This window comes from Ambystoma mexicanum, chromosome 4p, assembly GCF_040938575.1.
Source record: "Ambystoma mexicanum isolate Mex_15411 chromosome 4p, UKY_AmexF1_1, whole genome shotgun sequence".
NCBI classification, from domain to species: Eukaryota; Metazoa; Chordata; class Amphibia; order Caudata; family Ambystomatidae; genus Ambystoma; species Ambystoma mexicanum.
The window spans coordinates 1,160,580,094-1,160,604,019 of NC_090927.1; positions in this window are offsets into that span (position 1 = coordinate 1,160,580,094).

The following is a 23,926-nucleotide window of genomic DNA, read 5'->3' on the forward strand; positions in this document are numbered from 1 at the left end:
TTCCGAGCTTTTCCAACTCTGCCCTGAGGAGAAGAAAAAGGAAGGCTTCCTTTATCAGCGGCGCGAGGCCAAGAGGAAGACGGTCCTCGCAGTGCCTCTGTTGGACGACATTTGGGATGAGGGCCTTTCCCTCCTCAAGAACCCTTCCACGACGCCAGCTAGAAGAGACCGGTACGAGAAAAAGTACCGGGTCCCGGACACGGCCCCCCTATGCCTCCGGGCGCAGCCTACCCCGGACTCCGTCGTCTCCGCGGCAGCCAGGAAGAAAGCGGGGGGGGGTGCGGCCTCCACATCGACTTCCCCGCCGGACGGCGAGGGAAAGAAATTGGATACTATGGGGCGTAGAGTCATCTCGTCGGCAGCGACGACGATTAAAGCGGCCAACGCCTTGGCTATCGTGGCCCGCTACGACAGGGAGCTCTGGTACAAGATGGCTCCTCTGCTGGATTTTCTGCCGGACGACAAGAGGGCGGAGGCCCTTGAGATCCTGCAGGAAGGTGAGGTGGCCTCGGACCACGCCATCACCGTGGCGACGGACATCGCCGACACTGGATTCCGCCAGCTGGGCAACGGTGTTTGCCTTCGACGTCGTGGATGGCTCAAAGCTACGGACTTCCGGCAGGACGTCCAGACCAGAGTCCTGGACATGCCCTTCGACGGGAACAACCTGTTTGGGAAGACAGTGGACGATTCCCTTCAGGCCATCAAGGCGGATACTGAGACGGCCCGGGCCCTTGGAGTCCTGCAACGACGGACGCCCTTTCGGAGCGGCGGAGGCAAGGGCGCCTCCAAAGGTTCCGGCGGCGGTTTCGCTTCCTACCGTCAAGCGGCCCGCTCGTCGTCGCAAGAGGCCTACAGAGGACGAGGCAAGTCTAGCGGACCCCGCCGTCGTCGCCAAGGAGGTCAAGGCGGCAAGGCCGCGTCCAAGCAGGATTGAACCGGCCTTGGGGTCGGGCCCCCACCGAAGCACCCCGGTGGGAGGCCGGCTGGCGGGCTTCGTCAGCGTGTGGGAGTCCATCTCCACCGACCGTTGGGTGCTGGACGCCCTGCCCCGGGGCCACGCGCTCGAGTTTCAAAGAAGGTGCCCGCGCGTCTCCCCCGTGGCCAGGAAAGAACTTCACGTCCCTCAACTTCTCCTGGAGGTAAAGGCGATGCTCAGAAAGGGCGCCATCGAACTCGTCCCAAAGAGGCTTCGGGGCTCCGGAGTCTACTCGAGATACTTCCTCGTGAAGAAGAAGACGGGAGGATGGCGCCCCATCCTGGACCTGCGACGTCTGAACAAGTTCATCAAGGCGCAGAAGTTCCGGATGGTCACCCTCCAGCACGTCCTGGGTCAGCTGGAGGAAGGAGACTTCCTATCGTCGTTGGATTTGGAGGATGCCTACTTCCACATTCCCATCCTAAAGGGGCACCGCAAATTCCTCAGATTCGTGGTCCAAGGGCGTCATTACCAGTTCAAAGCCCTTCCCTTCGGACTACGGTCGGCACCCAGGGTATTCACCAAGTGCCTTGCACCGGTGGCGGCGCAGCTGCGCCGCGAGGGGATCCACGTCTACCCCTACCTGGACGACTGGCTCATCCGCGCCAAGACGAGGGAGCTCGCCGTGGTCCACACGGCAAGGACCGTCCAACTCCTCACGGACCTGGGATTCTCCGTGAACTACGCCAAATCCCACCTGGTGCCCGCGCAAGTCGCACTGTTTCTGGGAGCGAGGCTCGACACAGTGTCCCTTCTGGCCTCCCCGTCGGAGGAGAGGACCAGGACCATCTTGGGCAAGGTGCAACGGATGTTGGTGGCCGACGCGGCCAAAGTGAGGTCCATCAAGTCCCTCCTCGGGATGATGTCTTCCTGCATCTACCTCATTCCCATGTGCAGGCTCCGGATGCGCCCGTTGCAAGAATTCCTGGATGCGCGCTGGATCCAGACGACGGGCAGCTTCGAGGAAAGGATCAAGCTCGACGAGAGTTTCCGACGAGCGATACGGTGGTGGGGCACCCGCGCGCATCTGACGGCGGGCATGGACTTCCAGACCCCAGCCCACCAGGAGACTGTGACCACGGATGCCTCCCTGGAAGGGTGGGGAGCGCACACCGAAAATCTGCACGCAAGGGGACTCTGGCTCCCGACGGAGAAGTCCCTACATATCAACGTCCTGGAGCTCCGTGCAGTGTTTTGGGCCCTCAGGTCCTTCCTTCCGTCCCTCAAGGGCAAGGTGGTGAGGATCTTCACCGACAACACCACCACCATGTTTTACATCAGGAAACAGGGCGGAACCAGGTCCCCAGCGCTGTCCAAGGAGGCGCAGGACCTGTGGCATTGGGCCGTCGCCCAAGGGATTTTTCTGGTGCCGTTTCATCTGGCAGGGATAAAAAACACCATCGCCGACTACGGCAGGATCTGGTGGATCGCCTCTTCCGACGGTGGGGCACACCCCAGATCGACCTGTTCGCGACGGCGACGAACGCCAAGTGCCGGAGGTTCGCCAGCAGGTTTCCCCAGACGAGGAGCATGGGCGATGCTTTCTCGTTCCCCTGGGAGGGCCTGTTCCTCTACGCGTTCCCTCCCTTGCCTCTGCTAATCCGGCTCGTCAACCAGCTCAAGAGGTCACGGTGCAGGATGATCCTCGTCGCACCTGCGTGGCCGAGGCAGATATGGTTCCCGGACCTTCTGGACTTGTCAGCGTCCCCGCCGATCAAGCTGCCGGCGGACGCGGATCTACTCTCCAGGGAAGGAGGCGCCATCCTCCACCACGACCCGAAGTCGCTGAACTTGCAGGCCTGGCTCCTGCAGCACTAGAGTTTGGAGGATACGACATACCGGCCGATTGCAGAGAGGTTCTTGCAAAGGCCAGGGCGTCCTCGACTCTTAAATGCTATGGACACAAATGGAAGAGGTTCTCTGTCTGGTGCCACGCACAGAAGATTAACCCTCTACGGATTACGGCTCCCCAAGTACTGCCGTACCTGCTGACGCTGGCCAAAGCTGGTCTGGCACATGCGTCCATCAAGATTCATCTTGCTGCGATCTCCCGATACACCAGAACCACGGGCCGGACGTCCTTGTGGTCTCATCGTCTGGTGAAAGAGTTCATGAAGGGACTGTTCAGATCGTTCCCGCCGGTGAAGGCTCCGGCCCCGGCGTGGGAGCTCAACGTGGTGCTGACCAAGCTCATGGGACCTCCGTTCGAGCCTCTGCACTCGGCCCCGTTGAAGTTTCTATCGTGGAAAACAGCTTTTCTTGTGGCCATCACCTCCGCACGACGAGTGGGAGAGATCCAGGCCCTTTCCTGCAAGGCCCCGTACTTGACTTTCCACGACACGAGGGTAGTGCTCAGGACGCACCCCTCCTTCATGCCCAAGGTACCGTCGGACTTCCATCTCAACGAACCCTTGGTGTTACCTGTGTTCTTCCCGTCGCCTTCGTCGCCGGCTGAGAGGACTTTGCACTCGCTGGATGTAGCTAGAGCGCTGAAGTTCTACGTGGACCGCACGAAGGGTTTTCGGAAGACGTCACAACTCTTTGTGAACTTTGGACCTGTCAATCAGGGGAAGGCTCTCTCGAAGGCTTCCATCTCCAGATGGCTCTCCGGCTGTATCATGTGCTGTCACCGGTTGGCAAACCGACCGCTGCCTGGCCGTCCGAGAGCCCATTCCACCAGAGCGATCGCAGCTACCACGGCGTTCCTATCTGGTGTGCCCCTGCTGGACATATGCAGGGCTGCTACGTGGAGGTCGACGCACACCTTCACGAAATTCTACTGCGTCGACCGGGATTCCAGGGAGGAGTCCAGGGTCGGCCAAGCAGTGCTGCGCAACCTGTTCGCCTGAGGTGAGCCTGGTGAGGAGGTAAGATGCTTAATGTTGAGTTGATGTGATGCTTAATGTTGAGCCTTTGCCACCTCCCGTGGTTGTGCATGTGTGTACTGCTATGTATTCTTTATTCATGAGCATGTGAATCCATGCCAGACCCCATGCTGGAGAAGGAACAAGTTACTTACCTGTAACTGTTGTTCTCCAGCATGGGTCTGGCATGGATTCACATGCGAACCCTCCCGCCTACCCCTCTGCGGCTCTTCACTTGGTCATACTGCCACTTCACGTGCTTCCAAATCTGAAGATGGCTGCCAGAGGCGGTGCTTAGGTAGAGGGCAGTCATTGGCTGTGGTCAGTATGACGCAGAGACCAGTGATTGGTTATTACTACGAAAGACAGATCAGAAACGAAACTGATACTGGTTTTTTCTTTACTGAGGATTCCCAGCCTGACGACGGGGAATATTCATGAGCATGTGAATCCATGCCAGACCCATGCTGGAGAACAACAGTTACAGGTAAGTAACTTGTTCCAAGGCCAGATAGATGGATTGACCTTTTATCTGTTCTTGTTTTTTTATGACTTCTAATATGTGCAGGTTAATTGCCGTTCCCATACCCGGCCTAAATCCCGTTTGATATGGGTCTCTCAACTGTCCCTCATTCAGCCATACATTCAGATCTCTCAACAGCAGTCTTGCAAAGATTTTGCTTGGAATATCTAATAAAGAAATGGGCCTGTAATTGGCTGGGTTTTTCATGATCCCCTTTTTTATAAATAGGTATGGTTATTGCTTTTTTCCAAGAGCAAGGTAAAGTTCGCGTTCGTATTATTTTCAAGAAAATAGTTAGAAAAATTTTGGCCCAGGCCATAGGATGCTGCTTTATCATAAAGTTCGACAGACCATCTGGCCCTGGCGCACGAGAGATTGACAGTTTAGAGATCTGAAACAGTATGTCATCGATGTCAAAGGAGAGGTCCTTAACGTAAGACTTTGCAGGTTCCGCGATTTCCCCTTTAAAATTTGTGTCAGCATACAAGGATTTATAGAAGGACGCCCATACTTCCTGAGGTATGGGATTTAATTGATGTATAAATTGCTGTTTACACTGCTTATAATTCAATAAGGACCAGATTCTGGATGAGTTCTTAGATTTCAATTTGTCTAGCATGTTTTCCGCATCTTTCTGATATAAAATCGCATGTTTCGATCTCAGACAGTTTTTATATTTACATTTTAAAGCTCTGAGTATATTACTCCTATCACAATGGTTTAAATTCATCACATGCCTTCTATCTTTTCTATATTGTGCCTTCCGAATTGCAACCTCATGATCATATGTGTGCATAAACTTGAAACCATTTGTTTTTGAATTGTTTCTTTTAACAGCAAAAATTTGCATTTCTTCCACATAAGACTGAGTATCAGTTTGACAATTCTTCACTCTCTTCAACTCACTCGTGATCAAGTTATGATTTAGCATGTGTAAGGATTTTGGACACCATTTGAATCTATTCATCCCATAATTCAAGGACATATTCGTTGCCAGGGATTTTTCATAGTGTTTCTCAAGGATGGACCATGACCAACTCATGCATTGAATATCGTGATCACTAACATGTTGGGGGAAAATAGAGAAATTTGTTATGCTCTTGAACAATTGCTCATCTACAAATGTGTAATCTATCATGGCTGATTGCGCACCTCGGTGCCAAGTGATGTGTTGGGGAATGTCCCCCCTTATGGCACCGTTTAACTTGCATAAGAGACGTTCTTCCATTAATGCATTCCATTTTTGGGCAGCTGTGGATATGCATTTCCCTCCTCCCGCATGACATGTTATGTTAAGATCTCCCGTTACAATAACATGATCACATGTAGGATCCAGATAGATTACATTCAAAAGATTCTCAAGGGCCGTGAAAAATTCATAATCAGTGATGGCTGCATGGTTCCAGTAAATGTTTATCAACCCTATAACCTTGGAGTCAATTATTATCCTCACCAACTGCAAAAAGCTATTGGGGGAAACCCATGATTCTAATTGAATGTACGGATTGATTTTTATTGCTACCATTAGACCAGCCATGGGTCTACCCTTGGCAGGCACAATTGCTGGAGTCAAGGTTATAATGTGATTATCCCAGATTGGCGCATATTCTAGCCATATCTCTTGGAAAGCCAAGATGTCAAATTTTTCCAATATGTTGTCATTGCTTTCTATCAAATGATTGAACCCTCTCGTGTTCCATGATGATAGAGAGAGAGAGATTGATTGCTGGCATAGTTAGTTTCTACACGGTCTCTCCTCTATATCATTTTGTACTCTTTCATTATCAAAGACTGTCTCTGATTGACGATTTCTAGAATGATATTGCACATCTACACCGGATTTGGATTGATATTGATTTCTGATTGCAGATATTTGTGGAGGATCAGTCAAGGTGTTATTCAGCAGAATGAAGCCCAATTCATATACATCCATTCTTGCTTGCCATAATGCGTTTTTTATAAAGCCTGACTTCATCCACAGCTTTACGACAGAGAGATCAGTTGGATGTAGAAACTCTATTTGCTCAAAATCTGCTGAACATATACCTTCTAGAGCCGGTACATCTGCAAGGATATTCATGACTGATTGTCTATTAAGATTGAATGCATGGAACGGATGCGAGCGGCACTGCAAGATTAAGCGGTGTGCTGCCACAGTTTTCATTGGAGTTCTCAAGGCCCCTTTTATAAGAGAATTCGACTTAAGATCTTTTTGATTTACTGGTTTATTAGTATAGGCAGAAGCACCCATTGTGTTCAACATGTTTTTTTCCATAGAGACCTTAGTATTTGTGTTATTTACCATGGAAACAATTCTTTGAATCGATTTCTCTATGTCTTCTTTCCATTCTTTCAATACTAGTGTGTCTACACTCTTCAATTTTGCAGGCTCTTCTGGCAAGGGTTCTCCGCAAACTTTCATTTGTACAGATTTTGGTTTGATTGTCGAGTCATCCTCTTGGGAGTCTATATCATTCATCAAAGGAGCTGATGTCACTGATTTCTGCATGGAGACATTTTTATTGACCTGTTCGCTCATCAAAACCAGACTGTCCAAAGGTTCGTACATCAAGGACGCTGTTTTGGCCAGTTTGGATTGACTAGCTTTAAACAGTAGCATATCACGATATTTATTAGCGATGTTTTTTCGGGCCAAGGTGATAGCAGAGTTTGGTTTAGATAATGACTGTATGAATTGTCTAGTTCCAGTGATCTTGGAATTAGGAATGGATTTAACGTTTTTGGATTTTTTTATAGCATCTGGTTTCAGAATGTGTGCTTTTTTAGGTTGTTTCTCAAATATAGGATAAGTCGACCCCTTACTATCTGAAACATGGTCTTTTACAATTTCAGCATCTTTAAGTGGTTGACAGACCTCGCCAGAGGTAGGGGGTAAAATATTAGTATGATTCAATTTTGCCTTGCTTTTCTTAGAACATCTCTGTCCAACAATACATTTCTCCTTTTTGTTGCTTCTCGACACAAAACTGGGTTTGGACATCTCACAATTATTCTCTGTCACTTTAATATCAGTTTTTTCCACCATTCCATTAGATTGTATAGGTATTTTTGCTTTCCCTGTCTGGTGTTGTAATACAATTTGTTGATTCTGTGAACAATCAATTAGAAGTACATCGGAAGTTTGTACATTTTCAACATACTTATTGCCCCCTAACTTTTCACACATTTCATTCACACATGGGTCGCACTCAAGTTTGTTTTTAAGACAGCCACATAGAGGTTCAGTATTTTTTGTTTGATTCTGTAATAATTTAACTAGTAACACCTGTTGCTCATTCATTTTTGAATCTAGAGAATCATATAAGCGTGTTAAAGAAAATAAGGCTGCGTTCATCGTTTGTAGAGAAGTCTCTACACCTACGATAAACGTCCCTTGAGAGGGATGATTGCTTAAATTTGGGGCATTTTGCTTGCGCCGTGGAGTAGGGTTCATAAAAGAGCAAGACAACACAGACGATTCTTTAGGCGACGGAGAAAACATCATTGGGGATTTGGATAGGTTGTCAGAACTCTCTCTAGTTCCAGTCACCAAATCAACCACTTCATCGTGATCAGAAGGAATACACTCGCCACACTCATTGGTTTCACCTTCACTCACCTCACCTCTTAATTCCACTTGGTTCTCAATAATGGCCAAAGCACCAGCGGCCACTAAGGAATCAAGGGGTGTATCTCTCAGATCAACTACCTCCCTGTTTATTTCCTTTTCTTCGACATTGTTGGAACATAGCCCCTTGTTAGATACGGAGGCTTGCATTTTTTCAACCTCCCCCCCCATTTTAGTGCCCCATTCACAGAAATGACGTATATCCGCTATGGGGGTACATGACCTTATGTTAGAAGCAGATTTAGACGCGCGTACTAGCTGAATGCAACGTGTAGAAGATTTTGGGGTTTGGAAGGCCGCAGCAACACAAGCTTTAATTTTGTCCTGGGGCGGCATTCCAGTTTTCAAAGTTAATACCATTTTGCTAGAAAGCAACAGGGGCACCAGAAAAAAAAAAATATATAGAAAAGGGAGGGAGATTACACTCACCAAAGTTGGATTTTTCTACAGATTTTTCCCCTGTGTCACAAGGCAATATAATGTTCTCGCTCTCAGTACATTTACATCAGAACAGCTAACAGTCAACAGTACTTTTGTAGTTAAAGATGGATGTTCGTGGGGCAGCGCGCACAAGGCAGGGATCAAAGAGGGTAACCTCCGCAGTCTCCCAGCCAGTCACGCCACCAAACAGCCACACAACAGCTATAGGGCTTAACTCCAGAGGGCTTTACGCCGCGAGGGTGGCTGTAGTCCGGAGAAAAGCTCGCGCCGAGTCACGTGAGCAGTCACGTGCTCTTGACAGGACCAGCCCCCTCCAGGAACCAAGTCCCAGCACAGCAAGAGCGTCCGTCGCTCGCAGTGCAGTGCTGCTCGGATGTAAGCTTCCACGGATTAGCAGCGTGTGAAAGCACAATTCCCAATTCACCAAGTTCGTTTCACAAGGGTCACTGGATTCGCCGCTCGGGCGGCTGTAGTCCGGAGAAAAGCTCGCGCCGAGTCACGTGAGCAGTCACGTGCTCTTGACAGGACCAGCCCCCTCCAGGAACCAAGTCCCAGCACAGCAAGAGCGTCCGTCGCTCGCAGTGCAGTGCTGCTCGGATGTAAGCTTCCACGGATTAGCAGCGTGTGAAAGCACAATTCCCAATTCACCAAGTTCGTTTCACAAGGGTCACTGGATTCGCCGCTCGGGCGGCTGTAGTCCGGAGAAAAGCTCGCGCCGAGTCACGTGAGCAGTCACGTGCTCTTGACAGGACCAGCCCCCTCCAGGAACCAAGTCCCAGCACAGCAAGAGCGTCCGTCGCTCGCAGTGCAGTGCTGCTCGGATGTAAGCTTCCACGGATTAGCAGCGTGTGAAAGCACAATTCCCAATTCACCAAGTTCGTTTCACAAGGGTCACTGGATTCGCCGCTCGGGCGGCTGTAGTCCGGAGAAAAGCTTGCGCCGAGTCACGTGAGCAGTCACGTGCTCTTGACAGGACCAGCCCCCTCCAGGAACCAAGTCCCAGCACAGCAAGAGCGTCCGTCGCTCGCAGTGCAGTGCTGCTCGGATGTAAGCTTCCACGGATTAGCAGCGTGTGAAAGCACAATTCCCAATTCACCAAGTTCGTTTCACAAGGGTCACTGGATTCGCCGCTCGGGCGGCTGGAGCCCGGAGAAAAGCTTGCGCCGAGTCACGTGAGCAGTCACGTGCTCTTGACAGGACCAGCCCCCTCCAGGAACCAAGTCCCAGCACAGCAAGAGCGTCCGTCGCTCGCAGTGCAGTGCTGCTCGGATGTAAGCTTCCACGGATTAGCAGCGTGTGAAAGCACAATTCCCAATTCACCAAGTTCGTTTCACAAGGGTCACTGGATTCGCCGCTCGGGCGGCTGTAGTCCGGAGAAAAGCTCGCGCCGAGTCACGTGAGCAGTCACGTGCTCTTGACAGGACCAGCCCCCTCCAGGAACCAAGTCCCAGCACAGCAAGAGCGTCCGTCGCTCGCAGTGCAGTGCTGCTCGGATGTAAGCTTCCACGGATTAGCAGCGTGTGAAAGCACAATTCCCAATTCACCAAGTTCGTTTCACAAGGGTCACTGGGGCGCGTTGTCTTTCATGGGCGAGTGCGGTCCAGTTACTTCACTGACGCCGGCCCGTTTCATATTGTTCAGGTAGGTCTTATTGCTGTTCTTTAGTTTTGTTGCTATCCTGCATGCCTTTCTTTGTTTAAAATGTCTCTTTTTTCTCCCTTAGGTATGCATAGCTTCAGCGCTGTGAACTGGTTTGGTTGAGCCCCGCTGCTAAATGATGGCGCAATAAGAGCGCTATGATGTGGTAAGTAAGCGCTATGCGCAGCGCTGAAAAGTCTTGCCTTTGCTAACCTGTGTTTTCCTTCCTTGTAGGTCGCAGTGTTCTTCAGCGTGAGTGGAATGTCCGGAGTGGTGCCAGCCGAGAGGCAACCAGCCAGGTAAGCCTTTTGAGCAGTTCGTAGTTTGTAAATGTCGCTATTGCTTTCTTTAATGTTGCCTCTATCTTCCTCTTTCAGGTCGTTCTGTCCGGGAGGCGTGCAGATTCGAGGAAGCTGTTCTCAGTAGCTGCGAGTGTTTAAAGATGAAGATTGCAGGTAGGATGCTGCTGCTAGTGATGTTCCTTTTGTCTCCTTGCAGGTACTGCTTCTCCGAGGTTCGAGGGAATTGCTGGACACGGTGAGCGTCACGTTGCAAGCTGCAAAATAACGCGAAGCGTGTTGTCTTGATCGGGTTTGGCTTAAATAGCCCCAACAAAATAGTCCAGGTAAAGTAGTCCATAGGCTACCACACCCAAAACACTAAACCCAGCTATGTGGATGCCTCCATGTTGGCTGACAATACAATAAAGTAGTTCCCAAGCACATTGTTTTTCATGGTGTATGAGCCTGGCACCTTAGGTGCCAGGACTGGCCCCATGAGGGGTTTTGAAGAGGATGCCAGGCTCTAGAGGCCCGAGTCCTGACTCCACCTGGCCAATGGGTTTGCCAGAGGGGGTTTTGGGCGAGGGTTGTGACAGCACTCCCCCCTAAGGCCCCTCCCATGGTGTTCCTTCTGTCTGGCCCAGGTTTGGTTGGGAAGTTCCAATGGAATTTCCTGATTAGACGTGGTGCGTGGATATTCTCACTGAGCTCCCAGGATCTATCTTGTGGTCCAAATCCTTTCCAATCGACGAGATAATATAGCTTGGTCCTAGAGTATTTAGAGTCCAAGATATATTTGACTTCGAACTCTGGTTCTTCGTCAACAAGTATGGGCTTAGGTGGTGTCCCAGTCCGTGTGCCGGGTTGCATTGGTTTCAGGAGGGACACATGGAATACCGGGTGGATGTGTAGATTAGGTGCTAAATTCAGTTTCATGGCTGCTGGGTTGATAATTGCCTTAATGGTATAGGGTCCTTAGAATCGGGGATGAAAGGACAGGTTCCCTTGATGGGTACGAATTTAGCGGCTAACCAAACTTTGTCTCCTACTTGATAATCAGGGGCCTTTTTCCGGTGTTGGTCGGCGAATCTCTTTTGTTTTTCTTTGGCATGAATAAGGTGTTCCTATTTCCCTTTTGAAAGCCTGAGTGGTTGTGTGTAGAGTTTTTACCGCTGGCATTTCCAAGCTGGCTGGAAGGTCTAGTTCAGAGGTACGTGGATGTCTGCCATAAAGGGTATAGAAAGGCATTTGTCCTGTGCTTGAATCCAAATAATTGTTATATGCATATTCGGCTATCCATATTAGGTTTTTCCAATTCCTTTGTTCGTGGTGCAGCATGCACCGTAAATATTGTTCGAGTGTTTGATTAGTTCTCTCGGTTTGGCCGTCCGTTTGGGGATGGTGACTGGTAGATAGCCAAACGTCGATCTGCGCCATTGCACAACATTTTTCCAGAAGTTTGAAACAAACTGGCTGCCTCGATCAGAGACCAGAACCGAAGGGAAGCCATGTAGCTTAACCACGCCCTCCAGGAACACTTTTGCTAAAGTGGCTGCGTCTGGGAGGCCTTTGAGAGGAATAAAATGGGCCATCTTCGAGAATAAGTCCACAACTACAAGGATGGTGTGAACGCTTCGCTTGGAGGTAGATCAGTGATGCAGTCAAGGGAAAGAGTGTGCCATGGAACTGGAGGAATGTCCAATGGTTGTAGGAGACCAGATGGTTTTTGTTTCTGTGATTTATTTTGTGTGCAGGCACCGCAGGACTGAATATACTGAATGATGTACTTACGCCAGGTAGGCCACCAAAAGTTCTCTTTCACCTTAGCTAGGGTTTTGGTGATCCCAGGATGCCCTTCGATCAGTGAATCGTGATAGTTTGAAATAATATGCTGTTGTAATTCCTTCTTGGGTACATATAGGCGATCCCTAAAAAAGGGTAGATGGTCCTTGATGGTATATTGTTTTCCTTGAGTTTGCCATGCGAGGTAGACATCAGGATTCATTGTCCGTTGGATTTCTTTTCGTAGTTCTGCTTGTGTTAAGGCTGTCGTGATACCCAAGAGTTTGTCTTCAGGTATAATAGGTACTGGGTCTGGAGTTGTATATACTATTTCATCTATGCCCATGCTAGATAAGGCATCCACCTTTCGTTTCTGACTCCTGGTCGAAATGTGATTACATAATCATATTCGGCAAAGAAAAGGGCCCACCGTAATTGGCGCGAGGACTGGGCCTTGGCTGTTTTGACATATTGCAGGTTTTGGTGGTCTGTGATGACTGCAATGGTGTGTCTGGCCCCCAGAAGGTACTGCCTCCAGGCTTTAAAGGTGGATTTGATAGCCTGGAGTTCCATGTCCGTGATGGCATAATTAATCTCTGGAGGTGATACCTTTTTCGACCAGAAGGCCACAGGATGTAGATGGCCAGTTTCCGGGTCTCTCTGTGAAAGGACAGCCCCCATTGCGAGACTGGACGCATCAGTTTCAACGACATAAGGGAGGTCTGGACGAGGATGTCGCAGGATTGGAGCGGAGATAAACCTTTGTTTATGTTCCTGAAAGGACTCTTCTGCTTCTTCGGTCCAAGCAAACTTTTTATTGTTTTTTCATAATAGTACTGTGATTGAGTGCACAACCTGAAAGAAGTCTCGGATGAACCGGCGGTAGAAGTTCGCAAAGCCCAGCATGCTTTGTACCCCTTTCAGAGACGTCAGTGAAGGCCATTTCAGAATGGCATCTACCTTGTGCAAGTCCATTCTGATGCCTCCTGGAGTAAGGATAAAACCAAGAAATTCTACTTCGGTGACATGAAAAAAGCATTTTTCAAGCTTTGCAAACAAGCGATGTTGATGGAGCTTGGTGAGGACTGAACGAACGTGCCTGACATGATCTTGTTCCGAGGCTGAGTATACTAAGATATCGTCTATGTACACTAAGGCGCATACATCAATTAACTCCCTTAAGACGTCATTCATGAAATGCTGGAATGCCGCAGGAGCGTTGCATAACCCGAAGGGCATGACTTTTATATTCAAACAAGCCGTACTTAGTACGGAAGGCGGTTTTCCATTCATCTCCTTTTCTGACTCGGACCAGGTGGTACGCTCCTCGAAGGTCCAATTTGGTATAAATCTGGGCATCTTTAACTTGGTCTAGCATCTCGGGGATAAGTGGCAAGGGTTGCGGTTCTTCACAGTAATCTGGTTCAATGCGCGGTAGTCCATACAGGTTCTCAAGTCTCCTTCCTTTTTCAGTGCGAAGAACAAAGGACTGGCTGTGGGGGACTTCGAAGGACGGATAAATCCGTTTGCAAGATACTGGTCTAAATAGGATTTCAAATGAAGGTTTTCTGGTTCTGTGAAAGCGTAGATCCTGCCGCAAGGGATTTGTGCACCAGGAACTAGGTCGATCTGACAGTCATAGGGCCCGTGCGGCGGCAATGTATTGGCTTGGTCCTTTCGGAAAACATCCTGGAAATCATGGTATTCACTTGGCAGGGTATTAGTTGCTCCCAGGATTGATACTGTCGCTCCGGGAGTCATGGGGATACAGACGTCGGGTTTCTCCTCTTGGTAATAGCAGGCAGGGGAGCAGTCACCGGGGAAGGTTAATTTTCGTACCCGCCAGTCTATCAAAGCGTTGTGAGCAACCAACCATGGCATCCCTAGTATTAGCCTGAACTGGGGTGCCTTGATGAGATTGAATGAAATAGACTCCCGATATCCGTTCTGGCACAGCAAGGTTACCCTGGCTGTGCACTGGGTTACTGGTCCAGAAGCGATTTCTGTCCCATCCACGGTGGTTACCTTGTCCATAGTTGGCTTAGAACACAGAGGAAGCCCCATCTATGCTGCCAGTTCTTGATCAAAATCATTTCCAACTGCTCCGCTATCGATGTATGCTTCAACGGCATGCATTCTTGATGACTGTTGGTGCTTAATTAAGATCACTGGTATTGCAAAGTGCAAGGTCAGCAACTCTTTCTTCTCAATCGACAAACTGACCTCAACGTTTGTCGAGCTTGGTAGTTTTCCGATTCCTTAGCTTCATCCTTCTCTGGGCCCCGACTGTTCTTCTTGGGGGTTTTACTGGACAGTCCTTGAGGAAATGTCCTGGTTTCCCACAATACAAACAAAGCTGTTGTTGTCTTCTTTTGTCCCGCTCTTGTTTTGTTAATGGATGCCGTATCCCTCCAATCTGCATGGGTTCTACAGCATTTTCAGGTACACGGGGTGTGTTTTCCCTTGGTCGAACATACACGGTCCGAGGGTCTGTCTTAGACCGGTCTGCCTTTTGGTCCTGCAACCGGTGGTCTAGCTGCACAACCAGATTTATGAATTCTGCACAGTCTCTGGATGGATCAACCACCTGGGCAAAGACGTCCTTTAATTCGCCTCGTAAGACTCGATGGAATAACGTGGTTATTTTGTTTTCTGGCCACCTAGCTTCGGCAACCAGTCTGTTGAAGGTAGCAATGTAGGTTAACAAGTCCTAATTCCCCTGTCGGAGGGACAAGAGTTCATTGTCTACTGCTTGTTCCTGGGTATGGCGAGCAAAAAGTTTTTCCATTTCTCTCTGGAACCCCCCCCAAAGTCATGTAATAGAGGATCGTCATGGGTTATCAATGGCACCGACCAATCTGCTGCACTACCACTCAGGTATGATAAGACAAAAGCTACCCAAGCTTGGTTGTTTGGAAATGCTCCAAGCCTGCAAAGAAAATGAAGGCGGCACTGATTGATGAATGCCGCGGGTCGCCTGAGAACCTTTCTGGAGGTGCCAGGGGCACTGTTCCAGGTAACGTGATCTGTACCGGAGTAGATGGTATGGCGGGGTTTTGCATCATTGGATTGCTTCCAGGTAGAGGCGCCTGTCCTGCCTGTGATTGCAAGTATTGCCTGCTAATCTGTTCAGTGCGTTCTTTGGTCACTATTAGGTCTCTCCAGAGGGCATTAGTCTCTTGTCGGGCAGAATGAACCTCAGCACGAAGCTCTCCTAGTAATTGGGCCAATTGTTTCAATTTCTGATGTCTCCATGGCGCACAGGTGGATTTGTTATGGTAGGCTTTGCGTTCTGTTACGCTCACCTGGTATCCACAGAGACGCCAACCAGCCGGATTACTCGCTGGTATGCTTCTCATCTTTGCCCTGATGTGGTCTGCGGGGAAGGTTCTGCCTGAAAATACAGGAGGACTGTGTTCAAGACTGACAGACTGGGGTAAGTATCCTCCCTCCACCCCCGTATGATTTCAGTCCCTCTGGCGCCCTCTCCTCACCTTGTGGTAGAATTAGGCGTGCTCTCCGTCCTGCCTTCTTTGCAGGGGCGTGTTGTCTTTCATGGGCGAGTGCGGTCCAGTTACTTTACTGACGCCGGCTCGTTTTATATTGTTCAGGTAGGTCTTATTGCTGTTCTTTAGTTTTGTTGCTATCCTACATTCCTTTCTTTGTTTAAAATGTCTCTTTTTTCTCCCTTAAGTATGCGAGCTTCAGCGCGGCGAACTGGCTCGGTTGAGCCCCGCTGGTAAATGATGGCGCATTAAGACCGCTATGATGCAGTAAGTAAGCGCTATGCGCAGCGCTGCAAAGTCTTGCCTTTGCTAACCGGTGTTTTCCTTCCTTGTAGGTCACGGTGTTCTTCAGCGCGAGTGGAATGTCCGGAGTTGTGCCAGCCGAGAGGCGACCAGCCAGGTAAGCCTTTTGAGCAGTTCGTAATTTGTAAATGTCTCTACTGCTTTCTTTATTGTTGCCTCTATCTTCCTCTTTCAGGTCGTTCTGTCCAGGAGGCGTGCAGATTCGAGGAAGCTGTCCTCAGTAGCTGTGAGTGTTTAAAGATGAAGACTGCAGGTAAGATGCTGCTGCTAATGATGTTCCTTTTGTCTCCTTGCAGGTTCTGCTTCTCCGAGGTTCGAGGGAATAGCTGGACATGGTGAGCGTCACGTTGCAAGCTTCAAAGTAACGCAAACCGTGTTGTCTTGATCGGGTGTGGTTTAAATAGCCCCAACAAAATAGTCCAGGTAAAGTAGTCCCTAGGCTACCACACCCAAAACACTAGACCGCATAGCTTGGTTCTTAGGAACCAAGCTATGTGGATGCCTCCATGTTGACTGACAATACAATAAAGTAGTTCCCAAGCACATTGTTTTTCAGGGTGTATGAGACTGGCGCCGTAGGCGCCAGGACTGGCCCCATGAGGGCTTTTGAAGAGGATGCCAGGCTCTAGAGGCCCGAGTCCTGATTCCACCTGGCCAATGGGTTTGCCAGAGGGTGTTTTGGGTGAGGGTCGTGACAGTATGGGCCTGTGAGCATTTCCACAGCTTTATCATTGGAAAGTTCACAAGGATCACCGAACACCAGGCCCTGCTGTCGTTGTTCGCAACCCGAGGACCAAGATTCCCCCGAGAATTGAGCGATGGGGCATCCGACTGCAGGAATATGACTATAATATCGTGCCCCGACAAGGGGACGACCTCAACCCGGCAGACTATCTGTCCCTCCACCTGGCAGGTCCTCCCATTACCCGCAGAGGTGATGTCGCCTACATCGACTATGTGGCTGCCAACTCTCTCCCGCCTGCCTTCTCGCTGGAGACAGTCGCGGCTGCATCAGCAGCCGACCCCACAACAGCACTCGTCATCAGCCTGACGAACTCCAACAAATGGAAGGACCACCGACGAGCAACTCTGGCCCACCCGGGGGCGTGCAAGGAGGAAATAGAAAGACTGGCAAGGGTACAGTCTGAGCTATCTGTAAAAGACCACAACATACTCCTGAGAGGGTTCAGGATCGTCATTCCTGCTGCTTTGCGAGCCGACGTAATCCGGACCACTCACGAAGGGCATCGGGGGGCTGAAAACACCAAAAGATAGCTACACTGCCATGTCTGGTTCCCCTTTCTGGATTCGCTAGTGGATGAGTGGGTCAAGAACTGCTTGGCTTGCCAGTGCACAGCACCTGCCGAACCCCCGGTGCCCCTACAGCCTACCCAAATCCTAGAAAGGCCATGGGAGAGAGTAGCCATTGACTTCTACGTCTGCTAGAGTCCGGTGAGTATTTCCTCCTCCTCATCAATGAATACTCCTGTTTCCCCATCGTCACAAAAGTCACCACCACTGCGTTCCCCCAAGTAGCGGCCTCCCTGGACGAAGTACTCAGTGAATGGGGTTTAAACACTTGAGGATAACACCCCGGTGGCCTTAAGCAAATGGGATGGCAGAACGTTTTATGGCGTCCATAAAGAAAACTCTTCAAAGGGTCCACATAGAGGCCACCAATCCGCATCAGGCCGTGTGCCGACTCCTACGGGACTATAGCAACACCCCACACGAGGCTACCAATAAGTCCCCAGCTAAACTCATGGTCCGATACGATGTCCATACTCGCATCGTGAGAGACTTGTCGACCCGAGGGGGCGCAGTCGCTACAGTAACACAGAGAGATGCCGAGGAGAAGGAAAGGGTCCAACCCAAGGATTTCCAGGTCTGGGATGAGGTTCTAGTCTAGAGGAGACGCTAGTCAAGAAAACACATCAATCGATCCCCTGAGTGAGAGAGCGCTGGGTGATCGCCAATCCAGACCACAAAGAGTGACGAAGAAGCCATTAAAATGGATCGAAGAATGTTGACCCGGAAGTTTGAACATTTGTTCGGGGGTGGTGTTACCAGTCCGTGCGTCTTTAAGGTGCACGCCTGCCCAGTCAAGGGGGAGTAGTTAATGGGGGGGAGTTAAGGGGAGGAGTGTTGGCGCTGTGACACCAGCTAATGCATGAAGTTTAATAAAAGAAGTACTGTATGGTATCCCTCTGGCTAGCGTCCTTTCTTACTTCCATAGCCCAGTCCTGGCTACAGACCCCATGTGTGCATATTGATTAACTAAAATTGTTCAATTCTTATAATGTAACATTTACTTCCTCCGATGCTTATTATATTCTACAAAACTTCTTCCAAAATGTTGTCCGGAGCGGCGAAACCTTGACCATGGAGAGACTGACTTGTGGGACAATTCTAACGTTTTAGTGAGAAATCAAGATCGTTTTTGCATTCTCTTCTTGTTGCCACTAGAGGGCGCGCCTATTGACTTCTGTCATCAAATACCCTGCCACTGCCTTTTCTAACAACCCAACACTTTCAGTTGATCAGCAATGTACCTAAAATCAAATGGTCACAAGATAAATCTTTCATTTTCTGTCTTTTATTTTTCTCTTCTGAATGGATATGCTTCCTTTTGTCACAGCTATTTTTTTAGGCTGGAGTGAGTCATGCATCCTGTTTATTTTGTGAGTTCAGTATCTCTTTCTGGACCACTATTTTCAGCAAAATGAAAATACAGATGGGTTGGGCTGATCGCGCCAGCGCAAGAGTCACTGACGTCGACTCCGCCGTGGCCATGACTTGGCTTATCTCTTTTCGGTTTTTACTATGCCACGAGCACTGCCTTGCGCTGTCAGTGCTTATGATTGGCTGCTGCTCTGGGAATTGGTGTACTGCGTTTGTATTTCATCCGGATAGTTTCCGATTCTCTCAAATATGTAGAAGTCTGGAATTTTGATGCAAGTTTTGATGATTTTTACAGAATAGATTTTTCAATACCTTAGTACAGTTTTCATTGATGTAAAGCTCATTGAAGCATTCTGTTTTAAGTATTTAAGTTCTTGCTGGTTGTATCGGAGTTGTTGGCATTGTTGCTATATTTGACAGTTGGCTTTTCAGGAGAATTACACTCTTTGGTCCACTTCCCATGAGAAAGTCGGTACTGTGTAGAGTTCTGACAAACATATATATCCATTAGGGCATTAAAAATAGAAAGCGCTCGTGCTTACAGTACTTTACTTTCAAGTGCAAGTTTATTGGAAATTTAGGGTTCACTCAGATCTATTTACCCAAACAAAAGCATCCAATTAAATCCACTTGTAAAACGACATAGACAATTGCGAAGGACATCGGGGAATAAAACAGCCTTCAAGTAACACTGAGCAAACATCAAAAACGTGCACACATCAGCAGATTGTTGAAACACATGTAAAGTTAGGTTCATAAGGGAAAACACGTGACCCGCTGTGCAGGCTGCGACCAGAATGAAGAGATGAAGCAGACAAATAATTGTTTGAAGTGTTCTGCTAATTTATAAGTGGCAAGTTAATTAAAGAAGACGTTAAAGTAAAACTAGCCTATTTTTCCAGGAACCGTAAACATGAGTTTACAAATGCGAGCAGCATTTATGTTTATGTTGCTTCTTGACGCAAGTGAACAATCCAACACAAAGCCATTACGATCCTATAGTCAAGGCCTCATGTAACAGACTGATAGAGAAAGAGTAACAGACTGATAGAGAAAGAGGTCGATTCAAGGTTTCATGTGTTTGTAGTCACTCAGGTTTTCGAGTGCAGGTACTTAGTGCTTCATTACATTACAGGCGGTATTGGCAGCTGACCTCCTGGCATTTGGTGGGGCAACAGTTGGGCGGTCCATACCAAACAAAATGGAAACTGTATGGTCTGGGATAGGGCTCGCACTGGTGGCGAAAAGCAAACGTCCAGCCGGCGTGGCCATACTTGCATGAGTCTGCGCCCAACGGTTTTGAGGCCCACTTCAGAATGGCAAATTTGCATAACTTAGGCAGAGGTGCAGAGAGGAAATTCACATGAATTTAGTCCGGCTTGCAGGCCAAGGAGACCCTTTCCCCTGATAGTGACAGGGCCTCAAAGGCTGCTTACCCACCAGGATAACCCTCCCTCTGCCGGCAGAGGAATTTCAGCGGCAACCCCATGGACTATAACTCAAAAATAGCTGGCCAGATGTAAAAAGGAGCCCTTTCGCACTCTGTGGGGTGAGGGAGGAATACTTTATATTACAAATTCACCAAGCTTTGTGCACTTCCACCGTCCGCATGGAGAATCCAAATGGGCGTTTGTCCATATGAGTTTTCTGGTGCAAGCTCTGAGCCAGTCAGCTCTTCTGACTATGCCTCCCACACAGCAGAGAAGGAATTGGATCTACTGTATGGTGCTCATCCCTAACACCGGGTCATTTGATTCCTTCGGAACGAGAAAGCATCGCTTTTCCAATGGAATTTCATCAGCTGACTCCTCAGTGTGTCCTAATAAGACACTGCAAGTGGGAGCAAAATGCGAGTATGCCTGTTGCTAGCTATATATGTGCACAACCTACTTTTCAGACAATACATTTACATTCGTGGATGTCACAAACCCTCCAATATGATTGGTCTCTCGCTGGTGCCCTTAGGGCAATCATGTCAACACCACTTGGGCATGCTGGTACAGAAATGGTTTATTTGTCGCATTCTAGGATTTGCAGTTCTGGAGTTGCCCTTGTAAATTTAAAAGTACAAATCGACCAATCCACAGCCAACCTGAACTGTACATGCCCGATGAAATGGCATGTCAAGCTAAATCCGGTTTGTGAGGACATTCCTGTTTGGGGACATCCCTGGGGATTAGCATGGTCACAATGAAGTAGTGTTCCCCGCTCAGTGCTATATGTGGGGGTTCAGAGCTTTAACTGAAGTGTACACATACAATCGATTGATGTTTGAAACATGTGTTTGCCTTTTTCAAGCATACCCGTGTTATACATGGGAGTGTACATTTATTAGGGGGGGGACGCATACACCCCATGGTTAATGGCACAAACAGTTGTCAAGCACACCTCACAAGCCTGATGCGGGAAACGCACATAGTAGCTAAGAACATAGTTTGCCAGTGTGGTTTCCCACACCAAGCAGGTCAGCCTCCAGCAACAAGGCAAGTGACAATGGAGGGTCAGGGATTGTCTGCTGGCTTTGCCATCTAATAGCAGGTGGGGACCATAGTGGTCTGTGCTACTGGCAAGACTGGTTACAGTTCTCCAACATGGATGCAACTGTGCACAGCATAGCTGGAAGCAGATTTACTCGATGTCTAACAGTACACAAGTATTGAATCATCCTACTCCATGTGGAGAGAGCCTGCACCTCAGAAGTAGTAGGCATTAGGCTCTACTCCATGCCCCTAATATAATTTGGCAGTATGCAGGAAGATTTTGGGCTGAAGTAGGGCCTAGAGCTACAAACGTCTATTCATGTATACAAACAGATGTGTATTTTGTGTTCTGTACTCACCGTCTCCCATCTCATTCTTGTACTCCTTGTATGAAGAGGCAGGCCCCTTTCTTTCTCAATGCAGTCCATCAGGACACAGTGCTCATTATCCTAAAATGTGGTCTTGCATGTCTTCCTAGCCATTCTCCTGGTGGACAACCCGATAGTGTGTTGTGTTAAAGGATGGAAGTTGGTCATACAAGGATTCAAGGAGCAGGCCATAGGATCTTTAAGCTGGGGTAGCGAGTTGGTGGTGCAGGAGGAATCGGAGCAGGGCAGGACTGGACACAAGTAGTATGAGGGGAGCATTGATGGCAAGAAAGGCAGGTTGGCAGTAACAGTTACCAGACGGTTGTTATGTCAGGAGTGTTGGGGTGTCACATTAGTCTCAGAAAATAAAAAGGGGATAGTTGCAGGCTTTTAGAGAAGGTTCCATGGGTTATGGTCCTTCAGGGTCTTCTCTGGTGTCTGCAGAAACACACAAGTTGAATGAGAGAAGGGTGTGAGCCAGGGTCCTTCCGTTACATATCTTTATACTGACACATTTTATGTGGAATGCACTTTTTACCAAAAATGTTACAACGAAAAACATACCGATATTTTCTTTTTTTTGGGGGGGTTGATCCCCCGAAATTCTACCCTTAAAAACCCACCCCAACCGTTTTGCCACAATATTGAGCCCTTAACCCCACCCCACATACATTTTCGTTATGTTTTGTCGTTGTAAAAGTTTTGGTATATGTGCATGTCTACATAACATTTTAGTTATAAAGACTGTATACCGGGTCCCTCCTCATGCATTTAAGGGCCTGAGTCTTCCCCCCATGCTTTCCGACCTCACAGAAGTGCAACTGCATGCAGGAGGCACACCCAATGTGGTTCACATTGCATGCAAACCTTACATGTGGTAACTAAATTCAGCATAAGGAGAAAGTATTGCATAGAAACAGATGGGATTCTGCTGGAAATTCTCTAAAGGGATGCTCATTACCACCACTCCTCTTTTCTCTGTATACATAACTATTTAATTGACAAGTCATACATTCTTCGGACTTAACACCTGTGATAATTCAGAATTGCTCTGGGAAAGCGCTAGTATAGGCAAATTCCACAACAATATTCACTATGAATCCCAAAAAGACAATTAATGAGGTAGAAGGGTTGGCATGTACAAATGGGGCTCTTTCTACATTTTTAAAATGCACAAAACAGTCATCTTGACATCCCAAAACCTCATGTTTATTCACCACTCTGTCAAGAAACATCAACGCATCCTGAGGTAACCCTAGCCGACAATATAGAAACCATATTTAAGTAAATTTACGTCACATTTCTAAGCAGAACTATCAACACATTTAAAACATTTACGGAATGTGCCTTATCCATCATTGGAATACCATATTTCATAGAACATGGTGATACTGACCTCTATTCCTCTATTTATTTAGAGCTCTCCCTATAAAGGTACCAACATCTTTCTTTAAAAATGAAGACTCAACTTTTCTGCATGTCTTATCTGAAGAAGGAAGGAGCGGAGAGGTAAATGGGGAGTAAGGGAGATGTAAATGAAGTTAAAAAAAATTAGGCAATTGTGATCAATCAGTATCCAAACAAGTGGTGTGTTCCAAATGTTGTATTTTCCATTAGTTTTCTTGTCCTCTCGGAAAATGGCAATACAAGTATTGAAATAAATTAAAATCATCAATGGCCAACTACGTGTAGTGCAACAAAAAAGCCAAACAAGCACAGACATTCGTATAAGGTACATGAAATATATGTGGCATGACTGTATCACACTTTTACTGTTAGGTGTCAATGAAAGGTTGCCTACTGTCTTTGATCTTGGAAATTGCCAAGTGCTTCCTTAAGCACAATATCCGAATAAACATCAGTGTTTTGTAAAAATTGTATTATTGATCAACATGATATTGTACAACTTAGATAAAAAATAAAATAATAATAAAATACACATTTATTACAAATGATAAAATAGTACAGTAGCACTAAGTAATAACAGTAATTTAACTATCAACTGATAATGTGCAATAATTCAACAATATGAGCTAAGGATGATGCTAAATTGTGCTGCATTCAGTCTAATGTTTTTAGATATAATATACCAACATTTTGTGATGGCTATGATTAATTAATTATTGTCCCCGTCATTAGAGCTTTCAACAATATTGGATTGAGGTCGTGAGCAGGTATTCTTCTAGGTATCAGTTCCTCTCGATATCGTTGGATATACAATTTAATACTAAGTGGCTTATTTATTTTTTTATTTTTTTCATTAAAATGTTTTAGTTTGGATACAAACTTTTACATTGCATTTCTTATCAACTGGGTTTGCGTTCATTTTGTTCCGTTTGCACTGGCATTGTCGTTTCGTTATTTTCTTTTTCTGTCTAGCATTATGCTATCCCAAAAATGCGCTGAGTAAGAGCAGGATTATGATGTGGTTAATAGTCTCGGTTAGGTCTA